Consider the following 17,628-nt stretch of genomic DNA (forward strand, 5'->3'; position numbering starts at 1 on the left):
CTAAAGAATATCTCATGTTAGATTTTTCATCTCATAAAACTAGAAACCTGATGGTTGTTGGCACTGGCTCAGGAATTCAAGGATCTTAGCAGTTAGGTCTGTGTGGTTCTCTTGGTCTCTTGATTCTCATGGTCACAAAGAGACTCCTTGTGATTAATCAGAAACACCCTACTTAGCCTTCTCAGGAGCCTCACAGATTGCCACAGCCCCTGTCTTTTTGGTCTTACTTCAAGGGTCCTTCTACATTGTTAATACTCTGGTGTAAATATGTTCCATTATTCCCTAGAACATGACTGAGATCAGTCTGAAATACTAACATTTTAAATACATTTGTCTTCCCCACCCCTTCCCACATCTCAGTGACTTGTCAGCAACTCCTCCAGTTCAAAGCTGTTCTCCCTCCAGCTCAGTTGGGGTGGGGAAACTCAGGGTTCTGTGTATTTCACTCATTCTTTACCTCCTCTGTCACTTCTAGAATTGGGATGGGGAAGGGTATATTAGAGGCAGAAAGGCTAAACTTTTGGTTTAGTTTGGCTTCATCAGTGCATTCTACTAAGACAAGCATTTAAATGTTGGTTCAGTGTGTGAGGTGTTGGGGTTCTTTGGAGCCACCCCCTGCCCCCTGGGGACTTTTGCACTAACTGGCTCTGGTTCCCTCCTCAAGATACTCATCCCACACCCCTCAGCTTCTGACCCTGGCAGTGTATCCATAGCCTCCTAGTGCTAAAGAACCTCACCCTGGCCGGCAGCCCTCCTGAGAGAGGTCTCAGCCAACATCTTCAGAGTGGTTACCTTTCTGGGAGCCCCAGGAAGCTCCCGCTTGTTTGTCCTGCCAAAGGACAGAAGTGCAACCCGACTAGCAGCTGACTCCTCTCCCCTCGCCCTGCCCCAGCTAGCCTGACTCTGACCTCTCCATTCTCTCTGGCTCCAGACCCCTACAAGTGTCTTGGGTTACTTTCTCCCAACAAGCCTCCACCCCAGTGGCCTTGTTGAACTGAGGCTGTAAGTTTCTGAGTGCAGCAAGCCTCCCACTAGAGAATGTAATGCTGAATGAATGTAAGGTCTCTCCCTGCCATGAGAATACAAAATGACTGCAAGTGGTCCTCTGAGAGCCCTCCTCACGTGATTGAGGATAGAGGGAACAGCACTGCTTCTTTGCCTTTCAGGGGGACGTTCTCTCTGTTCCTCCAAATTCCCATCAATGAAGCTGGTGTTTCTAACTCCATGTGCGTTAGGAGGGTTAGTGAGCTCTGGATCAGCTTTATTATCTAAGAGTAAACCCTGGGTTGGGCTTCCCCAGTGGCTCTTCATTAAAGGGTCCACCTGCAATGCAGGAGATGTGGCAGGAGCTGCAGGTTTGATTCCTGGGTCGGGATCCCCTGGAGAAGGAAATGGCAACCCACTCCAGTATTCTTGCTTGGAAAATCTCATGGACAGAGGAGCCGGGTGGGCTACAGTCCATGGGATCGCAAAGAGTCGGACATGACTTAGTGACTGAACAATATATCCTATATAGATATATCTAGGGCCTTTATTTAATATCCTCTTATTGTGCAAGTATTTTTTAAAAATATTTATTTATTTGGTTGCCTCGGATCTTAGTTGTGGTGTAGGGATCTTTCGTTCTGGCTTCTCTCTAGTTGTGGCTTGTGAGCTTAGTTGCCCTGCAGCATGTGGGATCTTAGTTCCCCCACCAGCATTGAACCTGTGTTCCTTGCATTGGAAGGCAGATTCTTAACCACTGGACCACCAGGGAAGCCTTTGCACAAGCATTTTTATAAAATGTGAATTGTTCTTGTGTGTGTGCTTAACGCACAGAGTACTGTCAACAAATTTTGTCTTATTTCTTACTTTTTTCCTTCACTCAACTATATTTTTAATATCCATCTGTGTATCTCAGTCAGGAAAATAGAAACCACACTAAATTTTTCAAATAGAGGACATTTAATGCAGAGAATTGATTCCTAGTGACAAAAGCCAGTCAAAAGAAAATGCTTGATGTAATTAAAAATTGAGAACTGGAGAAATCAGATACTGTCCAAAGGCCTGGGAAAACCAAGCGGAAGAAGCGATGTGATTATCAGAAACCAGGAGCTCAGAGAAGCGGCCCCTTTTGACTGGTCAATACTCAGACTTTTGTGGGGGAGGCTCCCTCCACATAACCTGGCCTTGAGGGTGGGGCGCACAGTGTGACTCTCCCTGGCTGTCACGCCGGAAACTGATCTGCTGCTGGTATCTCAGAAGTGTAGCGAAGCTGCTGTGGAGTGCAGAAGAAGCCGGTAGCCAGAGCCAACTGTCTGCAGCTGCAGTACTGTAACAGCAGCTGGAAAACAGGAATGAAGACCCTCCCCACTGTGTTTCACTTTCAGTTTCCCTTTATGGCCTCTCTTTGGCAGAACCTAATGGAACCACCTGGCAGTGGATTCTGGGAAATACAGTTTGCAGAGTCACAGCTGCAGCAACACAACTCCAGAGTGTGTATGTGGGGGTTGAGAGGGAGGTGTGTTGCCGAGGGAGATACAGAGTGCAGGAGCCAAAAGAAAACAGATAAATAACCAGAGCATTCCATGTATTAATAGCTGCTCATACATCTAGATGTTGTTTCTGTCAGCTCGGAAGTATTTCCTGATAAGCATCCACCATAGTGAGCTTATCCATCCTCCTGGTTGCCTCAAACTCTTTGCCATCTGGATAAATTAAAACCCTTGCCGTTTAGGGTTCTGAGTACAAAGTAAGTTCCCCCAGTTATGTGCACTCTAAGACTTGGGAGGTCAGTGTCATGTTCCTGCTGCTTGGCTGTTGCCAGAGGCAGGTTTACATGTTGAGCTTTCTGCAGCAGCATTTGCATCGAAGCCAAGGACAAAAGGATGTGTACTGTAGTGGCTAAAGTTCAGTGTAGAACTGGAGGTTCAATAGGTAAAATAAATCTACTTTGTACAAGTTTGGCTTTGATGGTTAAGAGGAAAAATTATTGGAAGGATATCAATACGTTACTCAGAGAACTAATGGAAAGTCCAGGGAGTGAGGCTTAGAGAACAGACAGGAGCCAGGGGAGGATGAACAGCTGCAAAAACTAAGGTCAACTTTAGAGGCATCGTGGTTAGGATGGCACTGCTGGGACCATTGCTACTTGACTTTTATCCTCACTCTTGTGGGTACATAGAGTGATGCTGAGAATTGAGTTTCCCTCTAAGTTCATGGCACTGTTAGGATTGGTTCATGAAAGGCCCCTCCTATTCTTTGTTATTTTGTTTGTTTCCTTTATTCCCGATTCATACTTCAGTTTCTCTTATAGTTTCACAACATATTTGTTGTGTTTGCCTGGACACCTGTGTATCCTTGGCAAAATAGATGGTGGTTTTGGTATATGCGTGTTTTGGCAGAGACTGCCAGCTGATCCTCCCACCCATTTTTTCTTTGTGGGAAATCAGCTGGACTCTTTCCCAGCCTCCCTTATTCTTAAGTGTGATCAAATGGATGATAGTAGAACTGAGGTGTGCTACTCCTACGACCTCGCTCCTAAAATTTTCCTATGCACGGTCCCCCATGCTATTTCCAATTTGGCCTTGGAGCATCCGACCTTGAAAGCTACACCTTGAAAGAACCAGAAGATGGAAGGAGCCTGAACACCACTTAGAGGAGAGCCACCCACCAATTAGGAGCATCTGTTTTGGATGTCTCGTGAGTGAGAAATAAATTTCCGTCTTTTTCAGCCAGTGACTAGTGATCTTTCTTTAAAATCCCTTTTACTCAAACACATCAGAAAAGTAAACAAAACAGGGCCCTAAAGAAAAGTAAACAAAAATGTTAAGCCTAACAATTTATCACAAGGCCAGTGCCCAGGTAGGCACCACTGGACTGAGAAACGAAGTGCTGACGACACCCAGAAGCCTCTTTTATGTCACCTCCCAAACGGGAGCAGCTTTCTTCTCTCAACATTACAGAATTGCCACCATCCTGACTTGCATAACATTGATTTCCTTGCTTTTGTTTATAGTCTTATAGTTGAGCTGTTTACTTGCTCAGTCGTGTCCAACTCTTTGTATCCCCATGGACTGCGCACCAGGCTCCTCTGTCCATGGGATTCTTCAGGCAAGAATACTGGAGTGGGTTGCTGTTTCCTTCTCCAGGGGATCTTCCTGACCCAAGGATCAAACCCACATCCCTTACACCTCCTGCACTGGCAGGAGTGCTCTTTACCACTAGTGCCACCTGGCTGAAATACAACCAGTGTTTGTATGTTGACCATGGAGCAGCACCCTTGCAAAGTAACCTCACTTACTCTAGTAATTTATCTGTGTTCTTTTATTTTCTACACATATTATCCTCATAATATGTGATTATCATATTGGTTTATTTCATGCTTTCTAATTCTGTATCATTTATTCTTATTTATGATGTACTCCAGGAGGTCCATCACTATGTTCAAGTGATGTTGGTAGAAATCTTTGAATCATTCTCAGACTTGAAGGAAGAACTTTCAGTGTTTCATCACTGGGTGTGATATTTGAACTGAGATTCTGATTAATGGTTGTCAGATTGATAATATGCTCTACTTGATATTATTTGTGTTATGAATCAAATTTAGAATTTTGTCAAATGCTGCTTCTGAATTGAGATGATCGTATATTTTTTTAAAATTCTGTCAGTGTAGCAAGTAAAAGATTTATTCATTTATTTTATATGTGAAATCAACCTTAAGTTTTTGGAATAAAATCAGCTTAGTTGATTATACCCGTTTTACATATTGATGAAATCAGTTTGATAATATTTTGTATAGGACTTTTTAGTCTGTGCTCATGAGTGAACATACATGATACCTTCCTATAAATCCTTTTCCCACACAATGCAGTGTTTTTAAGTTCTTTTCATGTTGCTCTCCGTACTATAACTCACTTTTAACACTGTCTTCAAATGTTCTAATGACTTCCCATCTTATAGCTCAGAGTTCTTACTATAGCTAAAACGGCCCTGTCTTGTTTGGATTCCAAATATCCAACACTCGCCCCCTTTACACACACCCTTCCAGCCATACTGTCCATTTTGCTACTTTTTGAATATTCTGGGTATGCCCCTGCTGTTCCACTATTTCATCTATCTGGAATATTATTTCCACAGATACCTTTATGGCCCACTTCCACACTGTATTCAGGTCTCTGTTCAAATGTCAGTCTATCAGATTATCCCTGTAGCCAATACTTCTTATTTTTCCTCCCAGAACTTTCTACTGCCTTAACCCTGCTTAGTGTTTCTTCACATTTTAGATTACATATTTATTTGTTTATATAGTTACTGTGTATTTCCCTGCACTTCCAAGAAAGCAGGGACTTCTCTTATTTAATACTGTATCCCTGATAGTACATACTTGCATCCAACATCTGTTTAGTGTTCCAGTGTGTATCTGTTTAGAACATTTAGCATAGCCATTCCTCTAAAGACCTTTAGATTATCCAAGTCCTTGTGACTACAAACATTTTGGGGAAGGATTTTCTTATAAATGTTCTCTTAAATGTAATATGAGTCTTTGTTCCAAATTTCAAGTTAATTGGTCAAGCCAGTTATCCCACAATTAACAACTCTAAAATCTGAACAAAATACAAACAAAAACCAACTATTTGAAGGCCCTGGAAAGTGAACAAAAGCAGGCAGAAAGCAGAGGAGAATTTACTCATGAAAGACTTCAGCTGCAATGGGTAAGAACTGTGATCTTTGTGGTCTTTCTGTCTGAAGGTTTTCCTTCCCCACCCCATTTTCCAGCCCCACCCTATCCCCCAGTTCCAAAAGCAGAAAACCACAGCTTTACTTGCTCAGAATAGCAGAGGACTGAGTTCAGGGCTGGTAAAACGGCTGGAAATATAAGAGCAGAAATCTGGAAGAGAGAGCGGTATAAGGGGTGAAACCAAAATATGGACATAAACTCAGCCCAAATCCTTGGATGACCACTAAATTACACATACATAGTAGAGACTCAAGGGGACCTAGCAAAAATAGCTGGCAGAATCCAGTGAGGAGTCTACCTTTGAATGATAGAAATGCACTGGGGAAAAGTTAGCAAATTTGCTGCTTTTTTGCCTGAGTGCATTCCTCAATCCATGTCCAACTTGGGATGGCAGCTAATGTGTCAGAAGACAGGCTTTGGCAATGGAGAAAAGCTGGAAATTTAAAAGGAAAGTCCCAAAAGCAAAAGAACTATAGAGGAGATGTGCCCTTAAATCTGTCCAAATCTTTGACAAATGACTAAATTGTGTAAATGCAGGTGAGATGCTCTGAGGCGAGGCTGAAAAAGCAGCTGCTGGAAGCCAAAAAAAGTAAGCAGGTATATCAACTATTGCATACATATTACAGGAAATATGAAATCTGCATTTTGAGCCCACCCCCCCAACTCAAAAGTTCTATAACAACACCAACAACAAATTGTCAGAACATAACAGAATGTGAAGTTCCATTTGGTTCTTGTAGTTGCTGTGTTTCTACAGCATATTATCTATAATATCCAGTTTTCTCCCCAAATTACAAGATATGCAAATAAATAGGAAATTATAGCCCAATTATAATTATAAAAATATGAAATTATAAGCAGTAACTTATACTCCAGGTAAAAGAAACTCAATAGAAACTGACTCTAGTGGGCTCTCATACTGGATGTAGCTGTCACAGAGTTCAAAGTAGCTGTTACTAATGTGTCCAAATAATGAAATGAAAATATGTCTAAGAAATTTAAGGAAATTAAGTCCTCAGTGAATGCACAGATGGGGAACCTTACCAGAAACATAGAAACTACAAGAAAGAACCAAATGAAAAACATCAGTAAAATTACAAACTTCTAGAAGACTCTTGAGAGTCCCTTGGACTGCAAGGAGATCCAACCAGTCCATTCTGAAGATCAGCCCTGGGATTTCTTTGGAGGGAATGATGCTGAAGTTGAAACTCCAGTACTTTGGCCACCTCATGCAAAGAACTGACTCATTGGAGAAGACTCTGATGCTGGGAGGGATTGAGGGCAGGAGGAGAAGGGGACAACAGAGGATGAGATGGCTGGATGGCATCACTGACTCGATGGATGTGAGTTTGAGTGAACTCTGGGAGTTGGTGATGGACAGGGAGGCCTGGCGTGCTGCAATTCATGGGGTCGCAAAGAATCAGACACGACTGAGTGACTGAACTGAGCAGGACTAACAGAGAAAAGACACAAATTATCAATATCAGGAATGAAGCAGCAAATACCACTACAGACTGTGTAGACAGATACATAAAGATAAAGGAATGCTGCACACAACTCTCGGGAGGTTTATTTAACAACTTAGTTGAAATGGAACAATTCTCCTCCCCCTAAGGACACCAGAATACAATTCATACAGTATAAAATAAATAGCCCTGTAACGATTAATGAAATTAAGTTTGTAATTCTAAAACTCCCACGAAAAAAATCTCCAGGCCTTGATTGTCTCACTGGGGAATTCGACCAAATGTTTCAAGAGGAAATAACGCTGATTCTTCATAATCTTTTTTAGAAAATAGAAGGGAACACTTCCCAATTCATTTTAAGAAGCTATTGCTCTGATAGAAAAACCAGAAAGATGTAAACACAGACCAAAATCCTGATTAATATAAATGTAAAAATTCTTAACAAAATGTTAGCAAATAGAATACAGCAATATATAAAAATCCAGCAGAGTTTATTTCAGGAATGCGAGGGCTGGTTCAATAGTAGAAAATCTGTAACCCACCATACTTAAAGGCTAAAGAAAAATTACAAGATTATATCAACTGATGATAAGGATTTGACAAAATTCAACAACCATTCATAATCTCAGAAAACTACAAATAGAGGGAAACTTGTTCAACTTCATAAAGAGCATCTAAAAAATCTGCTAAATACTTAATGGGTTAAAAAACAAAACTTAATGTTTCTCCCCTAAAACTGAAAAAAATGCAAGGATCTCCACTTTTACCATTCTTATTCATTGACAATCCCAAGGACTCTACAAAAAATTCCTAGAATAAGTGAGTTGAGCATCATAACAAAAGGTAGACCACAAAAGTGAACTGCGCATCTATGCCATTTCCTGGTGGCTTAGATAATAAAGAATCTACCTGCAATGCAGGAGACTGGGGTTTGATCCCTGGGTGGGGAAGATCCCCTGGAGCAGGAAATGGCAACCTACTTCAGTATTCTTGCCTGGAGAATTCCATGGACAGAAGAGCCTGGCAGGCTGTAGTCCATGGGGTCACAGACTCGAACATAACTGAGTGATTAACACACTAAAATTAACTGCATTTCTATACACTAGAAACACACATGTAGACACTAAAATTTAAAATACCATTTACATTTGCTTGAAAAGAAATTAAATACTTAACTATAAATAATACATTTGTAGGATTTCTATGCTAAAAACTGTACCTTGGTGATGAAAGAAATCAAAGATCTAAAAAAATGGGCTTTCAGGTGGCACTAGTGGTAAAGAACCTGCCTGCCAGTGCAAGAGACATAAGAGATGCTGGCTTGATCCTTGAGTGGAGAAAATCCCCAGAAGGAGGGCATGCCAACCCACTTCAGTATTCTTGCCTGGGAAATCCCATGGACAGAGGACAATCCATGGTGCTGCACCGTGTTGGACACGACCAAAGCGACTTTATGCACGCAAGCAAATAAACAGAAAGACATACCATGTTCTTGGATTGCAAAAGCAGTAAAGACGTCAGTTGTGTACCCACATGGGTATAGAGGTTTAACACAGTTCAGTTCAGTCACTCAATCGTGTCCGACTCTTTGCGACCCCATGAATAGCAGCACGCCAGACCTCCCTGTCCATCACCAACTCCCAGAGTTCACCCAAACTCATGTCCATCAAGTCAGTGATGCCATCCAGCCATCTCATCCTCTGTCATCCCCTTCTCCTGCCCCCAATCCCTCCCAGCATCAGGGTCTTTTCCAATGAGTCAGCTCTTCTCATGAGGTGGCCAAAGTATTGGAGTTTGATCTTTAGCATCAGTCCTTCCAATGAACACCTGGGACTGATCTCCTTTAGAATGGACTGGTTGGTGTCCTTGCAGTCCAAGGGACTCTCAAGAGTCTTCTCCAACACCACAGTTCAAAAACATCAATTCTTTGGCACTCAGCTTTCTTGACAGTCCAACTCTCACATCCATACATGACTACTGGAAAAACCATAGCCTTGACTCAACGGACCTTTGTTGGCAAAGTAATGTCTCTGTTTTTGAATATGATGTCTAGGTTGGTCATAGTAAGCGTCTTTTAGTTTCATGGCTGCAGTCACCATCTGCAGTGATTTTGGAGCCCCGAAAAATAAAGTGTGACATTGTTTCCACTGTTTCCCCGTCTATTTCCCAGGAAGTGATGGGACCGGAAGCCATGATCTTAGTTTTCTGAATGTTGAGCTTTAAGCCAACTTTTTCACTCTCCTCTTTCACTTTCATCAAGAGGCTTTTTAGTTCCTCTTCACTTTCTGCCATAAAGGTGGTGTCATCTGCATATCTGAGGTTATTGAGATTTCTCCTGGCAATCTTGATTCCAACTTGTGCTTCTTCCAGGCCAGCGTTTTTCGTGATGTACTCTGCATATAAGTTAAATAAGCAAGGTGACAATATACAGCCTTGACATACTCTTTTCCTGACTTGGAACCAGTCTGTTGTTCCATGTCCAGTTCTAACTGTTGCTTCCTGACCTACATATAGGTTTCTCAAGAGGCAGGTCAGGTGGTCTGGTATTCCTGTCTCTTTCAGAATTTCCCACAGTTTATTGTGATCCACACAGTCAAGGACTTTGGCATAGTCAATCAAGCAGAAGTAGATGTTTTTCTGGAACTCTCTTGCTTTTTCCATGATCCAGCGGATGTTGGCAATTTGATCTCTGGTTCCTCTGCCTTTTTTAAAACCAGCTGAACATCAGGAAGTTCACGGTTCACATACTGCTGAAGCCTGGCTTGGAGAATTTTGAGCATTACTTTACTAGCATGTGAGATGAGTGCAGTTGTGCAGTAATTTGAGCATTCTTTGGCATTGCCTTTCTTTGGGATTGGAATGAAAACTGACCTTTTCCAGTCCTGTGGCCACTGCTGAGTTTTCCAAATTTGCTGGCATATTGAGGGCAGCACTTTCACAGCATCATCTTCCAGGATTTGAAATAGCTCAACTGGAATTCCATCACCTCCACTAGCTTTGTTTGTAGTGATGCTTTCTAAGGCCCACTTGACTTCACATTCCAGGATGTCTGGCTCTAGGTGAGTGATCACACCATTGTAATTATTTTGGTCATGAAGTTCTTTTTTGCACAGTTCTTCTGTGTATTCTTGCCACCTCTTCTTAATATCTTCTGCTTCTGTTAGGTCCATACCATTTCTGTTCTTTATCGAGCCCATCTTTGCATGAAATGTTCCCTTGGTATCTCTGATTTTCTTGAAGAGATCTCTAGTCTTTCCCATTCTGTTGTTTTCCTCTATTTCTTTGCATTGCTCACTGAGGAAGACTTTCTTATCTCTCCTTGCTATTCTTTGGAACTCTGCATTGAGATGCTTATATCTTTCCTTTTCTCCTTTGCTTTTTGCTTTTCTTCTTTTCACAGCTATTTGGAAGACCTCCCCAGACCCCATTTTGCTTTTTTGGATTTCTTTTCTATGGGGATGGTCTTGATCCCTGTCTCCTGTACAATGTCATGAACCTCCGGCCATAGTTCATCAGGCACTCTATCTATCAGATCTAGTCCCTTAAATATAGTTCTCACTTCCACTGTATAATCATAAGGGATTTGATTTAGGTCATACCTGAATGGTCTAGTGGTTTTCCCTACTTTATTCAATTTAAGTCTGAATTTGGCAATAAGGAGCTCATGATCTGAGTCACAGTCAGCTCCCGGTCTTATTTTTGCTGACTGTATAGAGCTTCTCCATCTTTGGCTACAAAGAATATAATCAATGTGATTTCGGTGTTGACCGTCTGGTGATGTCCATGTGTAGAGTCTTCTCTTCTGTTATTGGAAGAGGGTGTTTGCTATGACCAGTGCGTTCTCTTGGCAAAACTCTATTAGCCTTTACCCTGCTTCATTCCGTACTCCAAGGCCAAATTTGCCTGTTACCCCAGGTGTTTCTTGACTTCCTACTTTTGCATTCCAGTCCCCTATAATGAAAAGGACATCTTTTTGGGGTGTTAGTTCTAAAAGGTCTTGTAGGTCTTCGTAGAACCGTTCAACTTCAGCTTCTTCAGCGTTACTGGTTGGGGCATAGACTTGGATTACCGTGATATTGAATGGTTTGCCTTGGAAACGAACAGAGATCATTCTGTCATTTTTGAGATTGCATCCGAGTACTGCATTTTGGACTCTTCTGTTGACCATGATGGCTACTCCATTTCTTCTGAGGGATTCCTGCCCACAGTAGTAGATATAATTGTCATCTGAGTTAAATTCACCCATTCCAGTCCATTTTAGTTCGCTGATTCCTAGAATGTCTACGTTCACTCTTGCCATCTCCTGTTTGACCACTTCCAATTTGCCTTGATTCATGGGCCTAACATTCCAGGTTCCTATGCAATATTGCTCTTTACAGCATCGGACCTTGCTTCTATCACCAGTCACATCCACAGCTGGGTATTGTTTTTGCTTTGGCTTCATCCCTTCATTCTTTCTGGAGTTATTTCTCTACTGATCTCCAGTAGCAATTTGGGCACCTACCGACCTAGGGAGTTCCCCTTTCAGTATCCTATCATTTTGCCTTTTCATCCTGTTCATTGTTTAAACAAAATTCCTATCAAAATCCCAGCATGACTTTTTTGTAGTAGATAAGATGATTCTAAAGTTTGTATGGAAAGGCAAAGGAACTAGAATAGGCACAGTTTTGAAAAAGAAGAACAAAGTAGGAGGAATCAGTTTACCCAATTTCAAGACTTACTACATAAGTACAGTAATCAAGACTGTGTGGTATTGGTGGAGGGGAGTATAGATACAAAATCAATAGAACAGAGAACCCAGAAACAAACTGATACAACCATGCCCAGCTGATTTTGACATAAGTGCAAACACAGGTCAATGGGGGAAAGATAGTCTTTTCATCAAATGGAGCTGGAGAACTTGAACATCCACAGGCAAAAATAAATATATACATAGATACATAAATCGTAATCTGTCTTGACCTAGTCTCACACCTTGTACAAAAATTATCTCAAAATGGATCAAGGACTTAAGTGTAAAATGATATATAGTATAAAACTCTTAGAAAAGAAACACAGAAGAAAGTCCCTGATATCTAAGGTGAGGCAAAGAGTTTTACACTTGGCATCAAAAGCATAATTCAGGAAAGAAAAAACTGATAGACTGAGATTTCACCAAAATTTAAAATCTTCACTCTGTGGAAGACCGTATTAAGATAGGAAGCTATAGACTGAGAGAAAATATTTGTAAACCACATATCTGACAAAGAAGTATCTAAGAATATGTAAATAACTCTGAAAACTCAGGAGTCAAAAGCCTGATAGCCTTATATTTAGTAAAGAAATTGACTTTGTTATTAAAAACATCCTCAGCAAAACAAAACAAAATCTCCAGGCCCAGATGGCTTTAATGTTAAATTATTTCAACCACTTAAATAATATCCATCTGACACAAACTCTTTTAGTAAGCAGAGTAGGACAGAACACTTCCCAATTCCTTTTGTGTGAGCCTAAGACAAACCCAGAAGCAAAATTACTAGGACATACTATATTTAATTAATTCCACCAAGTGCTGCCAAATTGCTCCCCAGAATACACCAATATACCCATCTACCAACAATACATAAGGACTCTTAATTTTCCACTCTCAACATTTCTTACATTAAAAGCAATAAGAGTGCCACAGAGAGAATGGATTCTGGAGACAAATGCCTGGATTCCATAACTGGCTCTGAACATTTTATAATCTATATAACCTTTAAAAACTGTGTCACTATATTATATACCTGTAATTTACATAATATTGTACATCAGCAATATTTCAGTTTATAAAAGTGCAAAAAAAGTTGTTGGTAGAGAGGTTGACTTGCAGGATTGTTAAAAAGATTAAGAGATAAGCAATTTGAAAGTGACTATTCCAGTACCTCGCATAAGGCATGTAGGATCTGCTCCCCAGAACGGGTTAATCTGTTCAGTCTAAAAGGACTAAACACTCAAAAGACCCATGTCTCTACATCCAGTGCTGGCACCAACCAGTCTTCCATCAGACTCATACTGCCCAGGGATGGGCTAACCGTTCATCCATGACCAAAGAGGGGCCTCCTTCACCCGATTCACATACATCTGGAGAAAGCTATATTCAGTGGGGACACTCGAATCCCCTTCTAATCAATGGCTCAGATCCTCAGGGTTGATGGTCACTTCAGTTCAGTTCAGTCGCTCAATCATGTCCGACTCTTTGTGACCCCGTGGACTGCAGCACACCAGGCTTCCCTGTCTGTCACCAGCTCCTGGAGCCTACTCAAACTCATGTCCATTGAGTCGGTAATGCCATCCAACTATCTCATCCATCCTCTGTTGTCCCCTTCTTCTCCTGCCCTCAATCTTTTCCAGCATCAGGGTCTTTTCCAGTGAGTCAGTTCTTCGTATCAGGTGGCCAGAGTATTGGACTTTGTATTCATCAGTCCTTCCAATGAATATTCAGTACTGATACTGATGGCGACTGATGGCAACTGATGATGACTGTGCTGGATGCTTACTCTATTCTTCCATGCAGAAAAAATTTCAGTGTAAGGTAATGCTGCCTTAGGTTCCATGCAAGAGGATTTGTCATCTTGAAGTTTTTAAAAGTACTCTTATTCAAAATGACATTCCTTGCGTGGCTCTCAAGCACAGGCTGATAGTCATATGGTCTCAAATGGGTCCAGTTTTCTCTCACAAAGTGAGACAAGTATGTCAAGTAGAGTGAGAACTTGAAAACTAAGTAAGGGTACACTTTACCCAAAATAAGACCCAGATATTATTTGGTTGTAATATTACAGACTAAATCTTCTTAAAGAAAGAAATATATTTATAAACAATAAAGGTAAAAAAAGCAAACTGGCTCTGACTTTGTGACGTTGAATAACTGGCTGAATCTGTATCTCAGTTTCCTGACCTGTGGTATGGAATAATAATATTATAGTACCTAACTTAAAGCTACCAGCGCTTCTTAGGCATCAGTGGAGGAACTGGCACTTTCTTTTTTTCTGTTTCAAACATTTCCCATATATATGCTATTTCTGAATAAGGATTTTCAAATTGAAAAGCTGAAAAAATTATGTTTCAGGTGAGCTGCAGAGCACTAGTCAAGGAAATTTTTGGTCTTTGGATTATTAATGCATATAGAGTACAGAGCCAGATCACAAATTTCCTCACAAATTTGGATACACAGATAAAATTTAGCTCCTTTCTCAATTACTGATCTGATTTTCCTCACACGTCTCACTCCCATCCTCCCAGAAGATGGCTAGAAATAAATTTTGTTCTGTCTCTTAAAGTTTCATTTGTTTGCTTTGAAATACATTCTAAAATTCTGAGCATTCTACCTTTGTTCCTCTCCAAAGTGGCAGCTGGGTGTTGCGAGGAGGGCTTGTGTGGCATTTTGATGTCGGAAGAAAAGGGTCCCTGGCCTAATACTGGCTCTTGGGCATGTACACGCTGGAATCCTCTGGGTAGGGTTGGCCTAGTTCCACACCTGGGCGTCCTGCCAGCATTTGCTTCTAAAGCTCGTGAATTCGTGGTCTTGTCTTTTTCAGCTGTCGGAGCCTTTTGCCCCTCCCTGCCAACTTGGCCTCCTCTCAACAATTCTTGTTTGCTGCTGCAGACCCCAGTGATTCTCTGCCTCATATTCCTTCGAGCTTAACAGATCTCTATTCAGTTTCTGCACTGCTCAGGGATCAAGGGACACTTCTTCCTGTCCGTGCCACTCTGCCTTCTTATTGCTCTTGTGGCCACAGTAAGTCAGTGTTGCAGAGCAGTTCCCTTCTAAAATCACAGGTAGGAAAAGGAGGAAAAGCCTCTTTGCCCTCAGTTTACTTCTAAAGTCCTAGATCATGTTTATTTTATCATATTCCTCCCTGCCTTGACTCCACTTCTTCATCCTCCACCCCTCACCCCGCCACCTGATCTTTCAGGACAGGATGGGACATATCTCTTCCCTTTGTCACGTGTCTTACTTCTTCCTTCCTTTCATTGTTTGAGACTTTACTTCCCTAATGAGATTTTTTTTTTTTTAATGTTTAAATTTGGGGTGTGTGTGTTTTTTTTTTTTTTGGCACACCACAGGACATGTGGGATCTTAGTTCCCTGACCAGGGATCAAACCTGGGCCCCATCAGTGAAAACACAGTCCTATTCACTGGACCACCAGGGAATTCCCCCTGAGATTTTAATTTATCTGATAGACAATTTCAGCTGTGAAATTGTTGAATCTGGAATATTTTTACACTCAGTCATTGTATTTGGGCTACACTGTCACTTGCTATTTATAACCTCTACTTGTCTAAGTTGGTACTTATAACCTCTGATTGTCAAAGTTTAATAACAATTTGCTGTGCATAATTCAAGAATGAATTTCAGTCAATTATGCATCAGTAAAGATTAATTTTAAAAAAAAAGAAATTCTAGGTTTAAAAAAGAATACATTTTGGTCTGGAGAATGATGTGGATTTATAGAAAATATTCTGGTCTTACTTGTGTATCACTATTGTTCCCTGTTCCCAATGGGGAAAATAGTATTGATGGTACATATGGACAGAGGGTTCATTTATCCAAAAGGACTTCTTTAATACTCTGCTAGTCTCCTCACCTGAAGGAATAGCCACGCCCCTGGTTATAGAAAAGAAAAGGGAAGAGTTTCTGAAGAAAGAGGGAGCTTTTGCCTCTTTGCTCAGCCTTTGTTAGGACGTCAGTTGCACTGCAGTCACTAGCAAGTGGGGTAACTGAAGAGCTTGTGCACTGATGCTCAGCGTACATCTCTCTTTGCATTTCCTCCCACCACATGGCTCGTACCTAATCATACAGCAAGGGAATTAATTTGTACCTAGTAAAGTCTGGAGCCTGGGGGCAGGGAGAGGAGCTGGTGTTGGCTTTTAACTGGTATTGTCTGCTACATTCTAACCCAACTTTTATCCAAGAGGTTTGCACTGGTGTCGGAAGCAATCACGAAACTAATAATAATTGAACATGTCAAAGCAGAATACCTGATTCCCTACCTCCAACCTGTCTCTCTCCCTCTCAAATTTCTCATCTCACTTAATGACACCATGATCCACCCAGTTGCTCAAGTCATCCTAGATTTGCCCTTTTACCTCACATTCAATCCGTCAGTAGGTTCTGCTGGCTTTGCCTCCAGAATATTTCCTAAAATTCTCCATCTCCATGGTTATGATCTTAGTCCAAACTCCATCATCTCGCACTTGATTTACTTCAATAACCTCCAAACAAATCTTCCCCCTTGTTACTCTGGATTTCCTTCCATCCATCCATCCACCCACCATGGGTTTCCCAGGTGGCACAACAGTAAAGAATCCACCTGCCACTGCAGGAGACACAAGAGACACAGGATTTGGTCCCTGGGTCAGGAAGATCCCCTGGAGTAGAAAAGGGCAACCCACTCAAGTATTCTTGCCTGGAAAATTCCGTGGACAGAGGCGCCTTGTGGGCTATAGTCCATGGGTCGCAAAAAGTCAGACACAACTGGGCACACATACACATCCACCCGCCACAGAACAGTCAGAATGATCTTTGAAAAAGATAATTTCCCATCTAGTACTCTCCAGTAGATTCCTTCTTACACTTTTAAAAAGACAAGCTCATCATCACGATCTGCTCCGGTTTATACCTTTCCATACTTTCGGCTCACTTTGCCCCTCACTCACAGTGTTACAGCTGCATGTTCTGTCCCTTGAACACCCCAGGTTGTTCTTGCCTCAAGCTCTTTGCATCTCTTGAAGGCTCTATCTGAAAGACAGGTACTCCTAGATTTTCTCCTCCTAGACCTAGCAGATCTACTCCTAGATCTTCAACTAGCTCCCTTTCAAATATTCAGCAAGCCTTCCTTGACCACCCAAACTAGATTAACTGCTCCCCTCCAGTCACACTCCAACACATCAGCCTGTTTTGTTTTCTTTATAGCACTTAAAAATCATCAAATTTAACTCATTTATATGACCATTGAATGAACATAGGACCTTGTGTCTTATTTCGCTTTTGTTTCTTCGTTTGTGTGCTGAGAATACATCTTGTGGGGATGACTAGCTGGGCAGAATTGGGGCATTCCCAATAGTACTACTAAGTGCCTGAAAAAATGATCTTGAGTTCTAATGTTCTCCCTTTAAAAATATCCCTTGTGGGTTTAGCACAGAGCTGAGAGCACAGTTGTGAGCTGGGCAGGGATTCAAAGTGCTATGCGTTAGCCATCCTGAGATCTGCCTAGCCCCTTGGAGACAGGACTAACCCCAGGTCCATCTCCCCACAGTGTCCCCACACTTGCCTCTCCCCAAGTGCCAGGCACACATCCTCTTCTCCCTTCAGTGTGAACAGACCTCCTGTTTCTCAGATGTACACACTGTTTTCCCCTCGGTGTGTCACTTTGTCTGTGTGCACACATCTACCTCCCTTGTAAGTCTCAGAAACATTTCAT

Source organism: Ovis canadensis, chromosome 15 (genome assembly GCF_042477335.2).
Source record: "Ovis canadensis isolate MfBH-ARS-UI-01 breed Bighorn chromosome 15, ARS-UI_OviCan_v2, whole genome shotgun sequence".
NCBI lineage: Eukaryota > Metazoa > Chordata > Mammalia > Artiodactyla > Bovidae > Ovis > Ovis canadensis.